Here is a 20,143-nt window from a genome sequence, read left to right as displayed (position 1 = left end):
CACTCTCTCACAGTGAAATCCCTTCTGAAACTAAGGTCTTTCACAAAGTTGAAAATAGGCACTCTTCTTATTTTATAATTGCTCCTCATCTTCCTCTTACCCTTGTCTCTACATCACTTCAAACTTGCATCATGTCTAAATGTGGGAGTTCTCCATGATAGCTTCTGACCATCTGCACTACACTTGTTTAAGAGGCTATCCTTCATCCCGCCCCTTGCTTCCATCCCCACAACCATTTGCATTTACCACAGAATCTTACAAAGTGCAACAGTAGAGTTTTAGAAGAAAGTGCAACCTATCTGTTGACAATTGGAATATGATGAGTAAAATCCCTCCATTCCTCCTATACTGGCAGTTAGTAGCCAGCACCATGGAACATAAGGGTCTGAATTCATATTAAAAAATAAAAAGAAAATTTAAAAAGAAAACTAAAAATGTTTCAAACTAGTTTTCATAACTGTTTATTTTGGCTGAGGTCTCAACAGTAAGAAAAATATCCCACTCGCATTGTAATATTCCGATGACAGCCTGGACAGCCACATCATTACCATTTTGTGGAACGGAATAGAATTGATAAATAGTTTGGGGGGGGGGGGGGGGGGGAAGAGTCATGTCAGCCTTGCATGTAATTCAGTTTATTTTCCCAGACAGATTTACATAGGAACTACCCACAGTGGTAAAATAAAAATCCACATCCCAGAGGAGTTTCATAAAATGTCAGCAGTGAACTACTGAAATCGAACTTTCATGGCAGGTTTCAGGATTACACTGATTGTAGAAGAATATGAGTGAATATATGTTTTGCCCTTAACAGGTCACGTAAACACAGTGAAGAGCTGTTAAAGTGTACTAGCTGTAAATACCGTATTTAAAATAACAAATCCCTGGACAGCTGATCTTTCTTTCCAAATGAGTGAAAGACCTTGCCATGCAGTGCTCCGAATTCCTGATTGCTTTAAAGTGAATTTTAACATTTAGCATTCTAGAGGAACAGAACAAAATTCACTCTTTAGCTGAAGATAATTTTAGCTGCTATGCCTTAAAGAGTTAAAAATCTGCAAGTAAAAATTAAAAAAAAAAGCCCAAAACCAAAGAAGGGGAAAAAAAACAACAAAAAACCCCTCAAAAAATCTGCAGAACCATCTGAATTCATGTGGAGACTGGCCCATAGTCCTTAAAACACAAGACATTTGCTGGAGTTTGGCAGACGAACAAAACAAACACAAGTCTGGCAGAAGTAGCCCACTTGGGAGAATAAGGAATAAAATATGATTGCTCATTCTGGTAGAGGTGGGGAGAGGAAGGGTTACAGCATGTGAATTTTGGAACTGACCCACAGAGCTGGGTAGAAATGAAAACGTTTAGGAGACATGAAATGAAACACATTAAAATAAATAAGAGAAAGATATGCTGTAGCCACATTGAATTTTGTTAAGTGAGAAAGCTACCCCCATCTGGTCCAATGATGAAAAGATGCCTATTTAAGATTCATAGTTCAAAATAATGAAGAGTCAAGTGATTGAGCCATGCATTACTAAAGTTCCTTTCCTCGATTTAATCTATTTCTAAGGGAACGTAAGAAAGCATCTACCCAGTAGTGTACATAACATAAATCTATGTGTATGTAGAGACCTGAGAAAGGTCAAAATTAAACCTAAAATTTCAAAACATCTGAATTTGCTAAAGATCAATATTATTAGATTCTTCAAAAATCCTATAAATACTGCCTCCATCACATTGTTTCAAGAAGAAATAGGCAGAGAAGAAAAAAAATTCCAGTTCAGCAAGGTGTTTTAGCACATCACAGTTTCTCTTTTGATGGAAGAATATGCAGAAAGCACAATTAATGTAACTTCAATATATCCAAGCGTGATATATCCAAGCGCAGATTTTCTCCTGTATTTTCCTCTTAGCCTAATCAGTGTTTCTTTCTCCCCACAATCAGCACCTGAACAGATGACTGTGGGCAGTATGAACTACAAAACTGTCATTCATGAACTTGCTATACTACCGATCTATTTGTAAAGAATTTTTTTTTTTAAAAATGAAAACCATCATCCAAATTTAAAATGAGCTGTAAAAGAATAATTACTATTTTTGAGCAACTAGGGATGAAAATAATTTTGGTAAGTATAAAACTATTTAAATCACATTTTTCCTTAAGAACAGTGCGCTCTCTGACCATTTTCCTAACAAAAAGACAATTTAAGTAAATTTCTTTCCAAGCAAGAATTCCAATTGCTCGTTCACACAAGCTTTTGCGTACCACCTCCCAAGAGATGTATACCTTTACTACAGCACATATTCTCAACTTTAAATATGCTGGGTAATTTATTCTGTTTATGCCTCCTTTTTGAATTCAGGCTACTGCAAATGAAACAGTATGAAAGAAAAAAAAACTTTTCATGTGTTGCTTTGAAATCCAATCCCAAAGGAAAAAATATTAAAAAGAGCGACTAATTTTTAATGCTACATGGAACAGAGTAGCAAGTGAAATATTTCAGCAGTGGAAAAGAGTTATTTTTAATTGAAAACACAATCAAAGGAGGTGCATTAAAGGTGGCTGACCAAGGCATTACAAAACCATGAGGTGTTGCTGTGTGACCAAACAAATAATCCTGAAAATTTGGCATACATTACCACGAAAACTGCCAACCTGGACAGATGAAGCTAATAACATGATGAAAGAAAAGGCTGATTATCTCCCCCTGGTCTCCTCTGTGCTTGTTTTGTCACCGAAGTGGCAGGGCTGTTAGAATGATTATTGGTTCAGTTACTATATTTAATAACAAAACAAAAACCAACCAATGAACAAAACCAAAATTCCCAGTGTGCCTTCTACACCACCAGGGCCTGGAAGAAAACAGGTCTCCAGAAATGTGAAGGGAAAAAAGCCCTAAGAAAAATATCTTTCTTAGAAGTCTTCAGCTCTTACTGACACCCCACCCCCTAGCTTACTTCAGGAAAAAGAAAGGTGTCCACGTATGTGTCCCCACTTTTTTTTTTTTTTTTTAAATTACTTCATGCCCATAGCAGTTAGTAGAAATGCTACTACTAACAATGTTTGCTGTGATTAGAGTGATATGTAATTGTACTAATTTAATGTTGCTTTCTCCTGAGAGTTTTCATATATTGTATTTAATGGAAACATCAACACTAAACTATTTTAGACCTTTTGTTACATATACTGCAGGAAAGTCACTTCTGCTGAACATCAATTCTCCACCCTGGAAACACAGATACAAAGCCTTGCAAAGGAAACAAAGGCAGAAATTCAGTATATACTCTGGTCTACGATTATCTGGAAGTTAGAGTAATGTACATGTTGGCTTGAAATTATAAACTGATCAGAAACAGAACATTAGAATAGCTGATAAGGAGATCCATTGACATTGCTCTGTAAAGAAACTCATGTTCTGCATAAGCTTTAAGGGTGGTTTTAGCTAATAGACATTGTTAGACTGAGCAAATGAAATTGGAGATTACACATCTCTGAAGGAAAATTTGGAGTTAAACAACCCTCAAGTGATTAATTTATAAATATATATACATGTAAGTATTTAAGTCCATGCAAACAACTAAGAAAATTAGGGACAGAAAACATTTGGTGACTGCGCCAAGAAATACTCTCTTTCACCCTGCCAGTGAATGCACCAGTAAATGCTCAACACGAAAAAGGCAGCAGCTGTCTCCTCTCATGACCAATGTCCTGGCAGATCCTCTGCTGGTTTGGACTGATGTTAAACTAGCCATTTTGCAATCTGCATCTCTTATCCTTCTGTGCCCAACGTCCAAGTTCTTCTTGAGGTATCAAACAAGACCCTCATGTGGTACCAACTGGGATCTGGACAGAATTGATTGAGCTCCAACAGCGTAAGACCTTGATACAGGCGGAAGAGTAGCAACAGAGCTGGAAATGGTCACAATAAAAAACCAGCTACAAGCATTCCAGAAACATTGTAAGAGGAAAGCAGTTACCACGCTATAACACAGCCCTCCTCCTCCATCTCCTTATTTATAAACTATCCTCCTTTCAGAAACTGGAATTTGCTTTGTGTAAATGGAAACAGGTCAATTCCTTTGAAGTCAGTGTACACAAACCACATTCTTCAAGAAACCTGTCCGTAATGTCATGTAGTGATATTATCACAGGTGCCAACAGAGAAAACATTTCCTTTGCCCTAAGACAGTATACAAGCATTGGGTAATATGAGTAGATTTTTGTAGTATTTTATATTTTTTAATAATATTTTTAAATCACTAGCTCATTAATTTATTGGTCTAGATTAAAGTACATAAATTTAGACATTTAAACCCTTTTGTGCTAAAGGTTTTCTCTTGGTTTTATATACACATTTATATTTGACTATATAAAAGAGCGTTCAAGTAAGCAAGCTGCTGTGTGACCCAGCAAAGGCTGCAGAGAAGAAAGGATGGTTTCCTGTTAAGAGATTCCTTCCCAACACTTTCGATTTGATGATAAATCCATTTATATGCTAAAGGTTAAAAACCCAACCCCCCAAAAAAACCCACAAACAAAAAACCCAACAACCACCAATCCATGCCAGATCACAGTACCGCAATGAACCAGAAGTCACATAATTAGGACCAAAGTCAATCTCCACTTCAAAAAATCAAACCAGAAACAATTCCATAAATTCTAAAACAAGCTCAACCAGGGATCACCAAATGTCAGAGGAAGACCATATTTGAGCCACAGGTAAAATTATCCTAAATTAACTTAACACTAAGGGCTCATTTTCCTCACAAGCAGAAGATGACCTGTCACTAGCAGCAGCCATGACAGGCCACCTACCAGCTCTGTGCAAACAAGAAGGTAAGAGGGCATTACTAGACTTTCATCCCCCTTTGTACACTTCACCCAGCAGCTCTTAGGGACCAGGTCAGTAACTGCTCAGTCTTGGTGTTCCAGATACGTGCTGCAAAACATCAAGACTTTTCACACCAAAATTAGGGTACCTATGATGTTATTCGTAGCAGCCCACAGAAGAGCGGCCCTTTGTCATCTAAGAACCCACAGTTGTTTCCTGAAACCACATCTGAGCAGGCACCAGAGATGTGAAGTCCTTACAGCGCTCCTTTCTGGGTACACAGGATGCCCAACACACGGCCATTTTCCTAGGGCATCTATCCACAATTGCTTCCTCCAACAGATAAAAACCTTTTCTGATCCCAAGCAACCAAAACCAATTCTGACATACCAGTTCTTATTCTGAAGCTTTTTAGAGTTAATATTCCAATATTCTCCTTTGAACATGCAGAAGGAGATTTAAACATCAGTGGCAAAACAAAGGTTTCACAAGTACCCTTTGTTTTTGGAACAAAAATCTAAAAAAACCCACAAACAACAAACCCAAGAGTTTGTAGGCAGCGTATTAGCTGTGGCATTACAAGTCCTGCAAAGCAAACCTAGTCCAGAGCTTCGATGGGGCCACCAGTGTAAATTAGTCCTGCCACAGCCCAGTGTGGAAACCATCACCTTGTCTGCATTTTTGGATCTACTGTCTCCGGGCTGCACTGTTCTGCAGCATTTAAACACACCACTCATGGGAAAAGCAAGGACACAGCTCCACATTTCTCCTACTAGGATGAAAAGGAAAGTTTTCTTCCACTTCCTCCAGACAATGCTTGATATCAAACTTTCAAAGCTACCTTCTTGGGATCTTTTGTAGCACCTCAGCTCTAACTCCAAGCAAAACAACTATTTCATGACATGTTTTCCATACCCACATATATTTTCCCCTTACCCCTCCTTTTTCTGGAACACAGCAGTGTGCATTAAAACTAAGGAATGCAGCTCCTCTTTGACCTTTTGCATTTCTAGCTCTTCATCCACAAAAAAATTCAAGCGGACAATAAACTTTTCTCCCTCCATGCCATTACTCACAGTGGTAATCTGTTCAAGAAATAGCCCGCTGCTGCTGAAATCACAATAACCAGATCATTTGCAGCAAGGCAGTCATATTCAAACACAAAATGCAGTAGAATGCAACCTCTTGAGACAGTACTATATTAAAGTTACTAATAAAGGGCCCAACTCTTTTTCCATTAAAAATACAGTAACTCTTTCGACACAATTCAATGCAATTTTGATTGGGCCTAAGCTACTCCTGAACATGAGGTCAAACTTTCATCATGTGCTCTGGGAGAAGCCTAGTAATTCTACCCTGGGTCTCCTTTGTGTTGGGCATTAACTGATTTTACATTCTATTTATCTCCAAAGAATTCAGCTGTATGGTTATAAGAAACCACTTTTCTTAAGAAAAATAAATAACACATTATAATCAGAAAAAAAAAAGCAACTATAGAAAGCTGTATAGTTTTGAATTTTTACTCAATTTACTTGTCTTGGCCAGGATAAAGTAAATCAAAACCTGTACACAAGTTCAGCAATTTATGGCTCTTTCTTTCCCCTTTGCTTTGAAGCAAACAAAAGAATGCTGTTAGAAAAGGAAAAAAAATACACAATTCAATATCGAAATTTTTGCTAAAGGGCTGCAATGTCATCCTATTTTTCTTCAGAATTTTTTTTGTCAAAAGCTAAAAAGTCATTGCTTAGTGCAAAATTGGGCATTGCTATACTTTTGCTAGTCTGCCTTCCCGAATGGTATTGTTCAACTGACACTCAGAAGGAAGATAATGAGTCAAAACACAGACATTCTTGCTTCAGACCTTGAACTCCTACGCAATGTGTAGATAAACCTGCACTGAATGGCAGGGAAAGGAAGATAACTTCTGCCTTGAGTTAAAGAAGCTACCTATGACTGGTGACCTGCTCAGCTGTGCACGGGTGAAAAGTACAAAGATGTTGATGTGTAAAGGGAAAAGCATACTTCCTAAAGTCACAAAATGGCTTTCTTTCCTAAGCTAACAGGCCAGTCACAAAGGAGCTATTTGTTATACACTCACTTTGATTCCCTATGTTTTCCCTTCAAACAATCATGCTGAGCTATGTCAATCAGCTTCAACCAAGTGGGTCAGGGCGCAGAAGTTATTTCAGCAGGTTCAGCAGGTTCTGCTGACACAGCATTTGATTTTCACATTTGACAGACAATTGTTTTTTCATTATGCAAAGAATATTTTCAAGAAGGGAAAAAATAAAAGGCCACATTATCTCCTTTCTGGGTTATACAGAAAGAGAGAAAATGTCATAAACTTATCAAGGTCTATGAAGGTGCTTCTACATTACAGAAAACCAAAATATTTACATACAGGAAAAGATGTAAAGCATGAATTTGAAGATGTAGGGTAGTAAGGACAAAGCACTTGGTGGAAGGGAGGAATCACAGGAACAACCAATGTATTTACAGAGAGAGAAAAAATAAGAAAAGAAAAAAAAAAAAAGGAGATGACAGTTTGTCTTTGCTGAGTGACTACAGAAAGAATGCTAAATTTATGTGAAAGTAATTCATGTCTTCTAGAGGACACCAGCAGGCCAAGAAAGCACTGAGCAACTGCAGCAGAGTTCCAAATAAAACCGGAGATAGTGGAGGTTCCCATACCTTGGGCTTCAGGCAAAAGAATGAAGGCAGACACGTAGTGTCCACTTATAATGTAGGATCTCCTAAGAAAACTAAATCAGTAGATACACAACTTTTTTTTTTTTTTCTTTTAAAAAACTCCTAAATTCTCCTGAAAAAAGCTCCAAAATTCTCCACAGACACCAAGAACAACCTGCTGGCTCCTCTCTAATTGCAGCTGGTAAGTTTAGTTAGAAGTTATAGAAAAACAGTTTCAGGAAAGAGTTTTAATAGGTCTTTGTCTAATCAATGCAAGGATTTTCCACAATGTAAAACAAAAGGGAAGGTGGTCTAGCCAAAAAACTTCAGGGATAAAGTTATCACAAGAATCTTGGCTTTAAGGGGTAGCCAACATAACTGAATGGTTGAGAAGCTCTGTATGAGCATGTGCAAGTACTGCTGGGGGACACTGGATGCATCTGTATTAGCAATGTAATGCACTGCAGGCATTCATTTTACAGCAAAAAGTTTGCCTTGCATCTATACTCAGTGTCACACGGTTTGTACTCAAGCACACCTCCAGCACACTTGAAGTACCTTATCTCCTGGTAGAACTCAGGCTGAAGTCACATAAGAGACTGCCTCTAGAACATGCGGGAAGTCTCTCTCCTTTACCATTATCAACACCATCCCATCCAGTCTCTCTACCCTCTCATGTTTTTCTCCAGCACCAGTATACTCTCTTCATGCAATCCAGCTACTCACTGGATCTCACCTCTTTGTCATGCCCTTCCTTCAAGGCCACCAGTTCAGTCCCTGTCCTTTGCTCAGCCAGAACTGCCTTCTATGATCCTCATCTTATCTCAGTCCTGCTCCCAGTCTTGGTTTGCCATGCAGACAACCACAACTTACCACTTAACAACCACTCTCACCCGCCTGCCCAGTTCTTATCTCTTCTGAAGTTTAATCCTCACTGTTTAATTCATATTGATGTGCTAACTGATCTTAACAGGATGCTCACTAGAAAACATGACAGGCAAATTCCTTGATCTCTGTTCCCCTGGTTGTACTGGTTTGACCCGTCCAACTCGGAGCAGCAATTTCAAGGAAAGTTGTATCTTGCTTGAGGGAGGCAAACATCCAATACATACGTAATCTTTTGGAAATGTAGCTGCTAAAAAATCTAATAAGACTTGACCAAGAATGTGTGAAATGCAATTTTTCAAATGTTTATAACTTTGCCAAATGTGGGTGGATTTTTACAGGCGTAGTAAAAAACGCATATCCATGCTATAAACTTCAAATCTCTCCACTACACAGAGAAAACCTAGCTGTTCAGAAAGAAAATGTACCCAGACTTTTAATGTCAGCAAATCAAACTAATATTGCAAAGACATTCACTGAAAGTTTGCCAGTTCCATCCAAACAGTAAATTGACAACCTAAGAATTTCAAGTATTGATACCAAAACCCCCAACATCACAGAATAAGAAACTTTTGCAATCCTTTGCCATAAACTTGAAAACAGAAAAACTTGCAAATAACCTTAGTATTAAGTATGACCTGAAGCCTTTAAGTGTTTTCTTGAAAGTTGTGTTTATGTTAAAAAATCAAAACGTATTCGAACAGGGTTTCTTTCAACATTGCCACAAAGCACTTTTCTAGACTTTAGATACTAATCCAATGAATAGTACAGATTTCTAAATGCTCCAGGGGAGAGTTATGTGCTTGAAAAAAGTTGTTAAAATTAAAACAAAAACCCCATTTTGAGAGTCAAATTAAATTAATATGGGTGTTGTATCAGTTTGACACATCACAGATATTCTTTATTAAAAAAAATTTGTATCAGTTCTTATAAATACAGCAGATCAAAGTATTTTGATAGTATTATTTGAAAAGTTTCATTGTTTATACAGATAAGAACTAAATTTTAGATTATATGCTCCTAAATACTACTACCAGAATTTTTATCAAGCTTTTTAATCATATTATATGCTTGGCAAATGCTGGTTCTCCATCAGTTAAAATATTTTCCCTCAGAGTGGTATAGCACTAATCCAGTCAAAAGCAACTGATTGTTACTGTGCAAGTGTGACGAAAAATTGGGGGAGTATGATGCTTCCCAGGGTATGTTTTCAAGACAATGATATGTTTCATGTGTAACAAGGGTAATTAGTTTCATACCACGTTGTGTTCTCTATTCAAGGTACTGAAAAAGGCTTTGCAATTTTTTTACTTGAAGAAGCAAAATTACAATATATTTTAATGCCAAACACAAACCTCACCAGCTCCACCACACCATCTGGTACCCTGAAAATTACATGTCTGGCTTTAAGAAAGGCTTGGGATTTTATCTTCTCTTTTTCACTTATTGCACATTATTGTCACATTATCGAGTTTTTTTTCCCCACCATCATGTGGACTAGCATCTTACCACTTTCACATTACACATGGAATTCTCCCCATAAATAATAGCTTCATAAAGCTGGGGTTTTAATTAAGCAACAAACATTCATAACAACTGAAACAAAACTTAAAGGTGGTTGGGTTCATACTATCTTATCAGGATGCTCTGGTGGACCAAAAAGTATATAACTTGAAAGCACTTATTTACAATCATATAGTGAATGCTAAAATTTGTGGACTGGATGAAAATTGTAGAGTAAATAAAGTTCAAGAGGGAAAGTGAACACATCATAATAAGACCTTCAGGACAGACTACAATAGTTTGACATTTTAGAATGCCTTGCTAGACATGAAGACATTGATTTGTGTTTAAAGTTATCTGTGCCATGGATCGTGTAGGGAACGTTAGTTCAGAGGAACAAAGGAAATTTGTTTGTGCAGCCACAGTGTGGCATGGATACTGTGGTATCAAATAACTTCACAAAAGTATACAGCACCTAATTGAAAACTAAAGGAGAAATGAAATAAGAGTCATGGACATTTGATGAGACCGGCAATACAGCCACACTGAGGTATAATTTTAGCATTTCATACTCAAAAGCAGCCACAAGTCCTACAGTGAGAGCAAAACCAGGTTTTCTACAAGACCTCTGAGCTCCCCTTTGGACAACAGCAGTCACAAAGGCTGTGTGCCCTCCTTGGCTGGGTAACTCCATACACGACTACCATGCTAGTATTTCTCTAAGTCATCCTTGTTGTAAAAGCTATTGCTACTATTGCTATTTCTGTAGAAGAGGAGTGGAATTCTTAAAGCATCAAGACTTGTTGATGTACAAGTGACAGATCAAAGTCTTCGTTACTTAGTGGTCCCATTAATAAAAGAAACATCTACCATAAAGGACTCCTTATATGAAGTCCATCTCTCTAGCACAAGCAGTGCTGTGCAGCACAATTCCTGGATCAAAAGAACAAGTCCAGGCACGCTAACAGAACAAATTGCCATTTGAACAATATTACAGACACACCGACCACGTTAAATGTCAAACAGGACCAATGTGTGAATCAGATTGATTGATTATCTTATTGGTTTTATGTTTTCTAATTAGATAATCCCAATGATTTATACTTTCCTATTAACTTAAATATATTTTTACTGAACAAACTGCTTGCACAGATGTAAAGCAAGCCTGTAACTTTGCGAGCAACAGGCATCCTTCCTGAGCATCGCTCCTTACTGAAGCTGCTCCTTCCTATAGAAAGGAACAACCAAAATCCAAATCACTCCACTTCTCATATATGCAGTTCCTACTACTGCTAGCCAAACCCATAGGCCATTTCTTGCAATTTTTTTCTAGCTATTGATAGCATAAATTCTATCTTGATCATTATCGTACTTCCAAGAGCCCCTCTGAGTTGAATTCTCTTTTTTCTTAAAAAAGTAGAGTTTATTTCAAGCTTATGGAATATATTTATCTGATCTTCAATAGTGCCTAGGTAAAAGCAACAGATCGTAAAAGTATTTCTGGAAAAAAGACGTGCAAGATTTATGGAAATAATCTGGACGAGCTCAGGTCTCTGCAGACTAACACCAAACTTAGGAGAGAGACCAAGGAGAATAATTGTTAGTAAACCACTGAAAAGGTTCAGGTGAGCTTTATTATTAGCAATTGTAGTGAAAACTGGAGGCATTTACGCCAAGGTTTATAACCATAACACTAGCAACTAGCTAGGGAACAATTAGTTCAGTAGAGGTAAACCCAGGGCAAATACTCTCTCTAGTGCTGTCTTTTGTGCAGTGGTGTACAACGCACAGATCCAACTTCTCTGTTTATGAATTGGAGTCCTGTCTTTGCCAGTCTTTCACTCCATGTGCTGCTGATCTTATATGCACCGCTACTGAGCACAGCCTGCAACAGAGGATATCTGGCTGCATTCCTAGTACATTGTACCAATAAATATTAACTCTTCTAACTCCCACAGAATAACTCTACATGAATTGTTTATATGTTAATGTGTTTATGACTAGTGTTTATGACAAATTAGGCTTTATTCTATAAAGTCCTAATATCAGACTAGAAAAAATATGATGAAGCAGCACTCTGGCAGTTAGAGCAACCAGTTAATTTAATTTAAAGTGAACTCTTGGCATATTTTTTTTTGGTCAAGAGCTACAAGTTTACTGTGATGAGCTGGTATGTTTTCTGGCATTAACTGTTTTGACATATATTTTATTATCTCTAGGTACAGAACTATGCTGTTAGATAACAGAATAGGCAAACCTTAACCTTCATCTGTCTACAATAAGACCTCTCCTCCCTCTAACAGGTTGGGTTTTTTTGGTAGGTTAGATTTCCTTCAGAGCACTTCTACACAAGTTGTGATTTGAAGTAAATCCTTTGCCTGACCTGAAATAAGAAAAAAAGTTTAAAATAATAATAAAAAATAATCACCAGCTAGTGTTGAAGTTGAAATCAGAGTATCTTAGTAGGAATGAAGTGCCATTTGCTTAGGAGATAGGCACAAGTGACTAGGTCACTGTGAAGAGGGAACGTATCTTAGTCACTTGCTGCTTGCTTGGCAAAGGAACAAAGGTAATAGCTTCAAAATAAACCTACTCTATAAAACGGTAGCTTTTAGGACAGCTGATACTCAAGCAATAACTTCCAGCCAGGGGATAAAGCATGTGGGATCTTGCAGAGGCTGGACAGAGCTCACATGGGGCAAAAGGCAGTCCAAGTTTGTGATTCTGTGTATTGATTGATCATTCCCAGGGCTAATGGTGAAAGCAATGATAAAATAACATGATTAATTTATAACTAAACGTTCTGTTCCAATGGTGGAAACAGAGGCAGAACAGAAGAGCGTGAGATGAATAAAGTCGCTACTAGCAAGCATTTGATGGCGAGGTTCTTCCTTAGCTACTTCGCAGTCTCTGGGAGCTTACAAGGCACTGTAAGGCCTCCATCAAGAATTGTTTTCTCTTGAGGCTTGCCTTGAGTGCACATCTACCCTGCCTTGGTCATCAGAGATGGCTACTGGGACACTCAAAGCAGCTGCTCCAGGCAAATTCCTTCTTTTATAGAAAAGCCTCATTGCTGTAAGCTTGCTTCTTATCAGAGCTTGTATCTTCATCCTCTGTAACAAAATTCTGGGAAAGTAGTGGAGGAGACTACAACAGCAGCCGTGTTTAACTCTAAAGAGGTTGGAAATACTACACTAAACTTCTACTTCCTGACGCATTTTGCCTCATGCAACCCATCCTTTTCACTACAATTAGTCTACCCCAATGCTACAAAGCAGAACCTGCTCCTTTCTGCAACTCAGTTTCTATGAATCCTTGATAACTGATCATGAAGTACAACATGATGAAAAAAAAAGTGAAAATAAAATCTTCATTACACCAATTATCAACAATGAACAGATTCTTATGTCACAGTTTGGTGTCCTAAAAGTCTCAGAGCATTCCAATGACTGTCTCAACAGGGTAAAGCAGAAAGTTTCATCTGATATATCAAATGCCTGTCAAGCCTACAAAAACAGCAACTGTTACTTTGTAAGGAGACAAAGACAATTGGATCATAAATCCAGGGGAATTTTATTGATCAAACCTTTCCAAGAAAACCACTTGTCACTATTAGCTATCTAATAAAGGGTCTTCCATCAGAAAGAGACTGGCCAATTCCTTGTCCCTATTCTCTAGTTCAACTACTTAGAGTAAGATGTACAATAGCTACTCATATGAGGTAATAATAAACAGCAAGAAAAAAAAAAAAGCATAAACAAAAACGTTATGTGACCTAAAGTGCATTCCGAATTATGGTATTTAACAGTACCATTACACAGCAGTTGATAATTCTGACCAACTGTGCCCTGGAAAAGCAAAAGTTAATAGTACAACTAATTTTCTTTAAACTAGCATAATGTAAGGTTCACACAAGGGTAAAAATACTATAAATTGTATTGGTAAGTGAAGAAGAAAAGGCCATTCACTTCCTGTGGAACATTTAAGCAACTTGGCTTCCTTTAGCATCAAAAGATGAGATTCATCTTTTTTCAACTCTAGAAAGCTAAAATTCAAGTATCTAAATAAGAGCTGGTCACTCCAAGTTCACCTACTCATTGGTGGAGAGAATCAAGCCCTTCTAAATGGTTATCTATTCAGATCTGCCTTAACTTCTTACATTAGCATGTTCAGGGGCTGAGGTGGAGAAAAGACACCTCAGAAAACAGATTAAACAGGGAGGCACAAGCCTTTGAGAAGGCTGTACCATGACAGACTAATGCCAAAGGACATGAAACTAAACATCAGGTCTCTGGAATATTATGAAAATAAATTTTAAAAGAACAAAGCAAACCAAAGACTTATCTAAAAAGAGGTAAATAATATCAACTAATTTGTTTCCATCTTTTCCTGTTTACTTCAGTCATAACAATTAAATTCTAAGCTTTTGGAAGGCTCAGAGACAGCCCCAGCTTTACTACCATGTCAGTTTAGGACTTGGTTGAAAGGCAGCTTTGAGGAGAATCCATTCCAAGTGCATTGGAAGTGTTTGTCTGAGTGTGACACATTTTCTTCCCCCCAATCTCTCAAAGAATCACATTTTTGATCATGAAAATTCTCTTCATAACAAAAGTACCACGATACTTTTAAGACAAAAAAAATCCATCTCAATGCTGCATGATATTCAGACTGACTACAAATCCTCCCTGACTTTCCAGAACTTCAGAATAACATGATTTGTGACTCACAGATTCCAGTTTTGTGCATTACCATTGGGTAGCTAAAACAGCAAGAAGTGAAAGCAACAGCAGAAATCAAGGGGAATACTAATCCAAAATAAAAAGAAAAAAACCCAAACCAAACCACTCAAAAACAGTGGCTCAAAAAATCTGTTCAACCAGCATGAGCAGCGACAACCTTGGAGAGCCGACAGGTTGCGAAGCAGATTGCCGGCACTGTGTTTTGACTTGACAGAGGACAGGAATGACAATTATGATACAACAGTCTCTCAGCAAATATTGAAAGCAAGGATAAGTGACTTTAAAAGAGACTTTAACAAGTTTCAAGGTGTAGTTGAGTCAAGTAGCAAGGTAGGGATATGTTCAATATATTTTGAAGTCTCAATCCTCTAAAAATAATTTATTTTACCTCTACAAGCATAAAGAAAGCTTCCGCCAGATACTCACAGAAAGGTGGACTTCTCTATGAGAACATGGTTGTCCACGTGTCAGTCTCGCAGAGTAGTAATTTATTTGAAAGTTCTTCAGTCGTGAAGAACTTCACCCTCTCTATTCCATTTCATAAGCAGTGTTTTCTCTTTCCCTCTAATTACCGAAAGTGCGTGTTTAAAATTAGAAAGATCACCTGACATTTTAGCCAATCATGACAACAAAATAAAGTAGCTAGAATTAAGCTGTTGCAGCATGCACATATCATCTTAATAACATGCTCTTAACTTGTTAGGACCTCATTTAAATGCCATGTTAATCAACAAAAGTAAAAAATTCATTGTGTCCACTTCATCACCCCACGTATGTAAAGCAGCTGTGACAGAGTGCACAGGCTGTCACGTTATTGCAGTTTGAATCAGGTAAGCGCGATGGTTTCAAAGCACGTTCATTCGTTAAAGTACGTCCATGGTAAGTACATAGAATGGGAAGAAGACTGAGGCAATCCATAGGTCCAAATGAAGCTTTATGACAGTGCAAACTACGATGCCTTCAGGATCCATAGGCTGTCTTATCTCAGTGACTCTAAAACCATAGTCTGTGCTCCTAAGTCTGCTCCCAGCTTGCTCTTCAAGCCTCAAGTGTTGGTCTTCGCCCTGCTCAGACAACTAATGGCAGCAGAACTGCCCAGTCCCACAGCCCAAGTGACGTGTCTTCTTCACCTGGAAGAGGTTTCCCTCCATCCCATTTCAGTCTGGAAGATTCACATATTCAGATACAAATTAACCTTTTTAAGCAGCATTTATTCCATTTATGCCAAAAACATTAAGTAAAAGTTGGTGTGAGTCACCTCGTTGTAGCGTTTATGTATTTCTACAGCCAACTTGGGATTGTTTCCAGGATGAAATGAAAGACAAATTTGTTACTATCCTAGAATATTTTGATTTTCTACATGGAGAGTAAAGCCAAATTTAGAGAGGGAGTAAACAAATCCAGTGGATAGAAAGTGACAAACACATAAACAAACTGACATTAATGAAAATTCCCACAAGCCCTTAAATTCATACACAAAGTGTGTGGCAAGAATATATTTTATTATACTAGTTTATGCACATAAATATATGCATTCCTCTTCACCTTAATCTGTGACATATTTACCTCCAAGTTAAAGTTGCAGGACCACAGTGTTTTCACAGAAGAATCAAATACCATTTTACAATATTCCTCCCCCAGGGAAATCAAATAATTAAAGCTCAGTGAATACATTCTTGAGGCCTCTCAAATAAAAGAACATCTTCTATCAAATACACAAAGGCAACATGGAAAGCAAATTAAGACATGATACCACTACAGAGAGATATATAATAAAAGCAAAAATAGATAATGCTATCTACCAATTGCCAAAGATGATAAAGCAGAAGTTAGGTGAGAATCCTTTTCTAGACACCAATACTAAGACCCTCAAAAGGAACAGTAATGCCTCAGGAGGAAAATCATGATTATACATGCATATTTCAGGGGTAAAAAGAAAAAAAAAAAGGCAAGCAAAATGAGCTCAGAAGACAAAAAGCGTACCCAGCAACAATCAAATTGCCTCTCAATGGACACAGCGTACTAATAGCAGTATCACAGCTGAGATCACGGAAGTGCTGACAAGGGAATGCAGCCCAAATTTTTATTGTAGAAAGTGTCTACTTGAACATTGTGAACGTGCAATCTGCTTGTGACTCTCATGACCTCACCAGAAAGCCTGTGGCTAGCTTAAAGAGAAGCAAAAAAGCTGGTTCTCTTTTCTCATCCTGTCTGGCAAGGTAAATGCTTTCAATAATGGCGAAGACTTCATTAAAATTGGAAGAACACTTGAAAGGACAGCTTTGCAAGAGAAATATTAAGGAACGAGACTGACATGGGGTACAGCACTGAATTAACACCCTGTGAGCGGCAATGACAGCGCTGAGGAAGGCAATGCTTAGCCACACTACACACAGAACTTTTCTTTAGATATAAAGAAAAGTTCTGGGAGATGTAAGAGAACCAACAGGCTTCACATTGGGCTTTTAAAAGAACACACTACAGAAAGAAGCTTTTCATTAACCCACTCAAAAAGTGTAAGTTCTTTAGACAATAATGGATAAAAAGTATTATAGAGAGATAAGTATCATTTGTATTATTAAAGTATATCTAAATGGAACCATTTTACATGGGATAGGGCAGCTCCATATGTGAAAGCGAGTCCAACCAAGGAAAGCAACTAAAGACAGACTAGAGGCAGTGTATGGCAAGTATAAATCTGAATGTCTAGATTATTTTGAGTAAAGATATACTATTGAGAGTCATTTGACAATACAATCTGTGCACGCTTTCTATGCTATCTATTAGGGTCTATTACTGATCAGCTTTAGAGATTTTCTTTCAGTGTGCATTACTGGTCTGATGAGTCTCTCTTGTTTCTTCAGAGGGTTAATCTGTCACTTATATAGGTAATGAAGGGATTTTAAATGGGAATTTTATTGACCTAATTACTAATAAAAGTCTCTTAGTGCTGCAAATGTACATGGAACTTTATAAACAACATGTGATGTGTTCCACTCTAATGGTACTGAAAGAGATAAATACATTTAGAAGACTTTTTAAAAAGTTGAATTATGTTAGATATGTGGTAAAGTTTGTGCAGAAGATTCAGTCAGTCTTCCCTCATTATTAGATCACTGCTTCAGTACAAAAACGTACAAAGCGAGCAGCCATTTTCTGTCGCATACATGCAGTCTATTTTCTTCACATTTTTATAAACTTTCTGTTGTGGGGAAAAATAGTTTAAAGAATTCATTTGAACTGATTTGTGAGCAGAATAACCTAATTACTTCCATGGCATAAATTCCATTCCTATTTCACTTATTGTTTGCATGTCTCTTTTCCAGTTCTTTATTTAAAGGATCAAGAGCAAGTTTGTTATTCCTAAAGGACTGTAGTAAATTCAGTTTGACATATTCCACAGAAGCCTTTTATTTATCCCTAAACTTTTATTTGCTGTAGCGTTATGAGCACTACACAATAGTGGTGTCTGTCATCTGGCACAACTTAAAACAGAATAAGATGTTGTATTGCTGCTAAGGAACACCATTATTTACCTTTTCATAATTATAATAAAATATGATACACATATTCAGTGAATAAAAAACCCTACCAAACCAACTGACAAGATGAATTACAGTGAGATAAGAGAAATTTAATTAAAATTTGTAACTCTTTACCAGCATGTTCTATATGAAAGTAAAAATAAATTAAAATAGCTAGTTTGACCTGGTTACCAAAGTTCTCAGATTCACAGGAAAGTTCTGCAGTTATCCCTAAAACACCCAAGGAAACAAAGTTCATGAGATCATTCCAGTTCATAGAATGAACATTACTTGTGTCTCTGGGGGAAATATGTTTCTAGAATAGAACAGCTTAATTTTAAATCAATATTTCAGAGTCAACTAGACTATGTTACACACTCATACATAAACACTGAGACATACAGAAGTTTTACACTTCCTTGAAAATTTTAAATTGGTACTTTCTGGCTTATAAACTATTCGCAACAGAAATGACCCAGTTGAATGCTCAGTGATCAAACATTCAATTCCTGTATGTCAGCTGGATATGCTACTTCATGTTACATACAGCAGCAATTCCCACAAGTGATTTAATTCCTGGGAGGGGATAGTTTTGGCTTAGAAAGAGGACTTGGAGTTTTATTTGATTCAAGGACTGCAGAGACAGCACAGGAAGGAGATGGGTTCAAGGAAGGAGATTGGGAAGTAGTTAATCTTTGCTTCCTTCTTTCATTATTCTGTTTCAAAGGGAGTCTCCTCAGATCCTGCATTATGGGATGCACAGTATGGAACGACTCAACCCCAAAACATTCCTGCCACCTACCAAAACTTAGCTTTGTGTATGATAAATATATACTACCTATCAGAAGGTGATTGAATAACTAAATGACTGAAATAATTTCTTGTAATGGGGACACTGATTCCATGATACTGGTAGCAGCACCAGAACTCCAAATGATGACACCAAATTGGGTGGGAGTGTCAACCTGCTTGAGGGTAGGAAGGGTCTACAGAGGATCTGGACAGGCTGGATCGATGGGCCAAGGCCAACTGTATGAGGTTCGACAAGGCCAAGTGCCAGGTCCTGCACTTGGGTCACAACAACCCCAGGCAACACTACAGGCTTGGGGAAGAGTGGCTGGAAAGCTGCCCGGCAGAAAAGGACCTGGGGGTGTTGGTCAACAGCTGGCTGAATATGAGCCAGCAGTGTGCCCAGGTGGCCAAGAAGGCCACCATCATCCTGGCTTGTATCAGAAACAGCGTGGCCAGCAGGACTAGGGAAGCAATTGTCCCCCTGTACTTGGCTCTGGTGAGGCTGCACCTTGAGTGCTGTGTTCAGTTTTGAGACCCTCACTACAAGAAAGACATTGAGGTGCTGGAGCGTGTCCAGAGAAGGGCTGGTGAAGGGTCTGGAGCACAAGTCTTATGAGGAGCGGCTGAGCGAACTGGGGTTGTTTAGCCTGGAGAAAAGGAAGCTCAGGAGAGACCTTATTGCTCCCTACAACTCCCTGAAAGGAGGTTGTAGCCAAGTGGGGGTTGGTCTCTTCTCCCAAGTAACAAGCAATAACACAAGTTGCGTCAGGGGAAATTTAGATTAGATATTAGGAAAAATTTCTTCACCAAAAGAGTGGTCAGGCATTGGAACAGGCTGCCCAGAGAGGTGGTGGAGTCACCATCCCTGGAGGTGTTCAAAAAACATGTAGATGTGGCACTTTGGGATATGGTTTAGTAGACATGGTGATGTTGGGTCGACAGTTGGACTTGATGATCTTAGAGGTCTTTTCCAACCTTAAGATTCTATGATTCTATGACTCATATGCAGAAGTCTGACTGCCAATTCTTAGTCCAATTCTAGTAGATAAACACTGGGTAAGCAGAACATATAGATTTACCTCATTGCAATTGGAAGGTAAAATAACTATTTGCAGATAACTGTATGAATGTGTGTGTTATATAGATACTTAAATTCTCAAAGCCAGACATACCATACACT

At 37.9% G+C, this 20,143-nt stretch overlaps 1 protein-coding gene across 7 annotated transcripts in view; it reads right to left on the bottom strand.

The window, feature by feature from the left end:
- The window catches only part of MAGI2 (membrane associated guanylate kinase, WW and PDZ domain containing 2), a 770,610-nt gene that overhangs the window by 665,098 nt on the left and 85,369 nt on the right, over positions 1-20,143 (bottom strand). The gene's annotated exons all lie outside the window — the stretch shown is intronic.

Source organism: Balearica regulorum, chromosome 1 (assembly GCF_011004875.1).
Source record: "Balearica regulorum gibbericeps isolate bBalReg1 chromosome 1, bBalReg1.pri, whole genome shotgun sequence".
NCBI lineage: Eukaryota > Metazoa > Chordata > Aves > Gruiformes > Gruidae > Balearica > Balearica regulorum.
The sequence above is the reverse complement of the archived record's forward strand: the minus strand, read 5'-3'. Positions and strand labels throughout refer to the sequence as shown.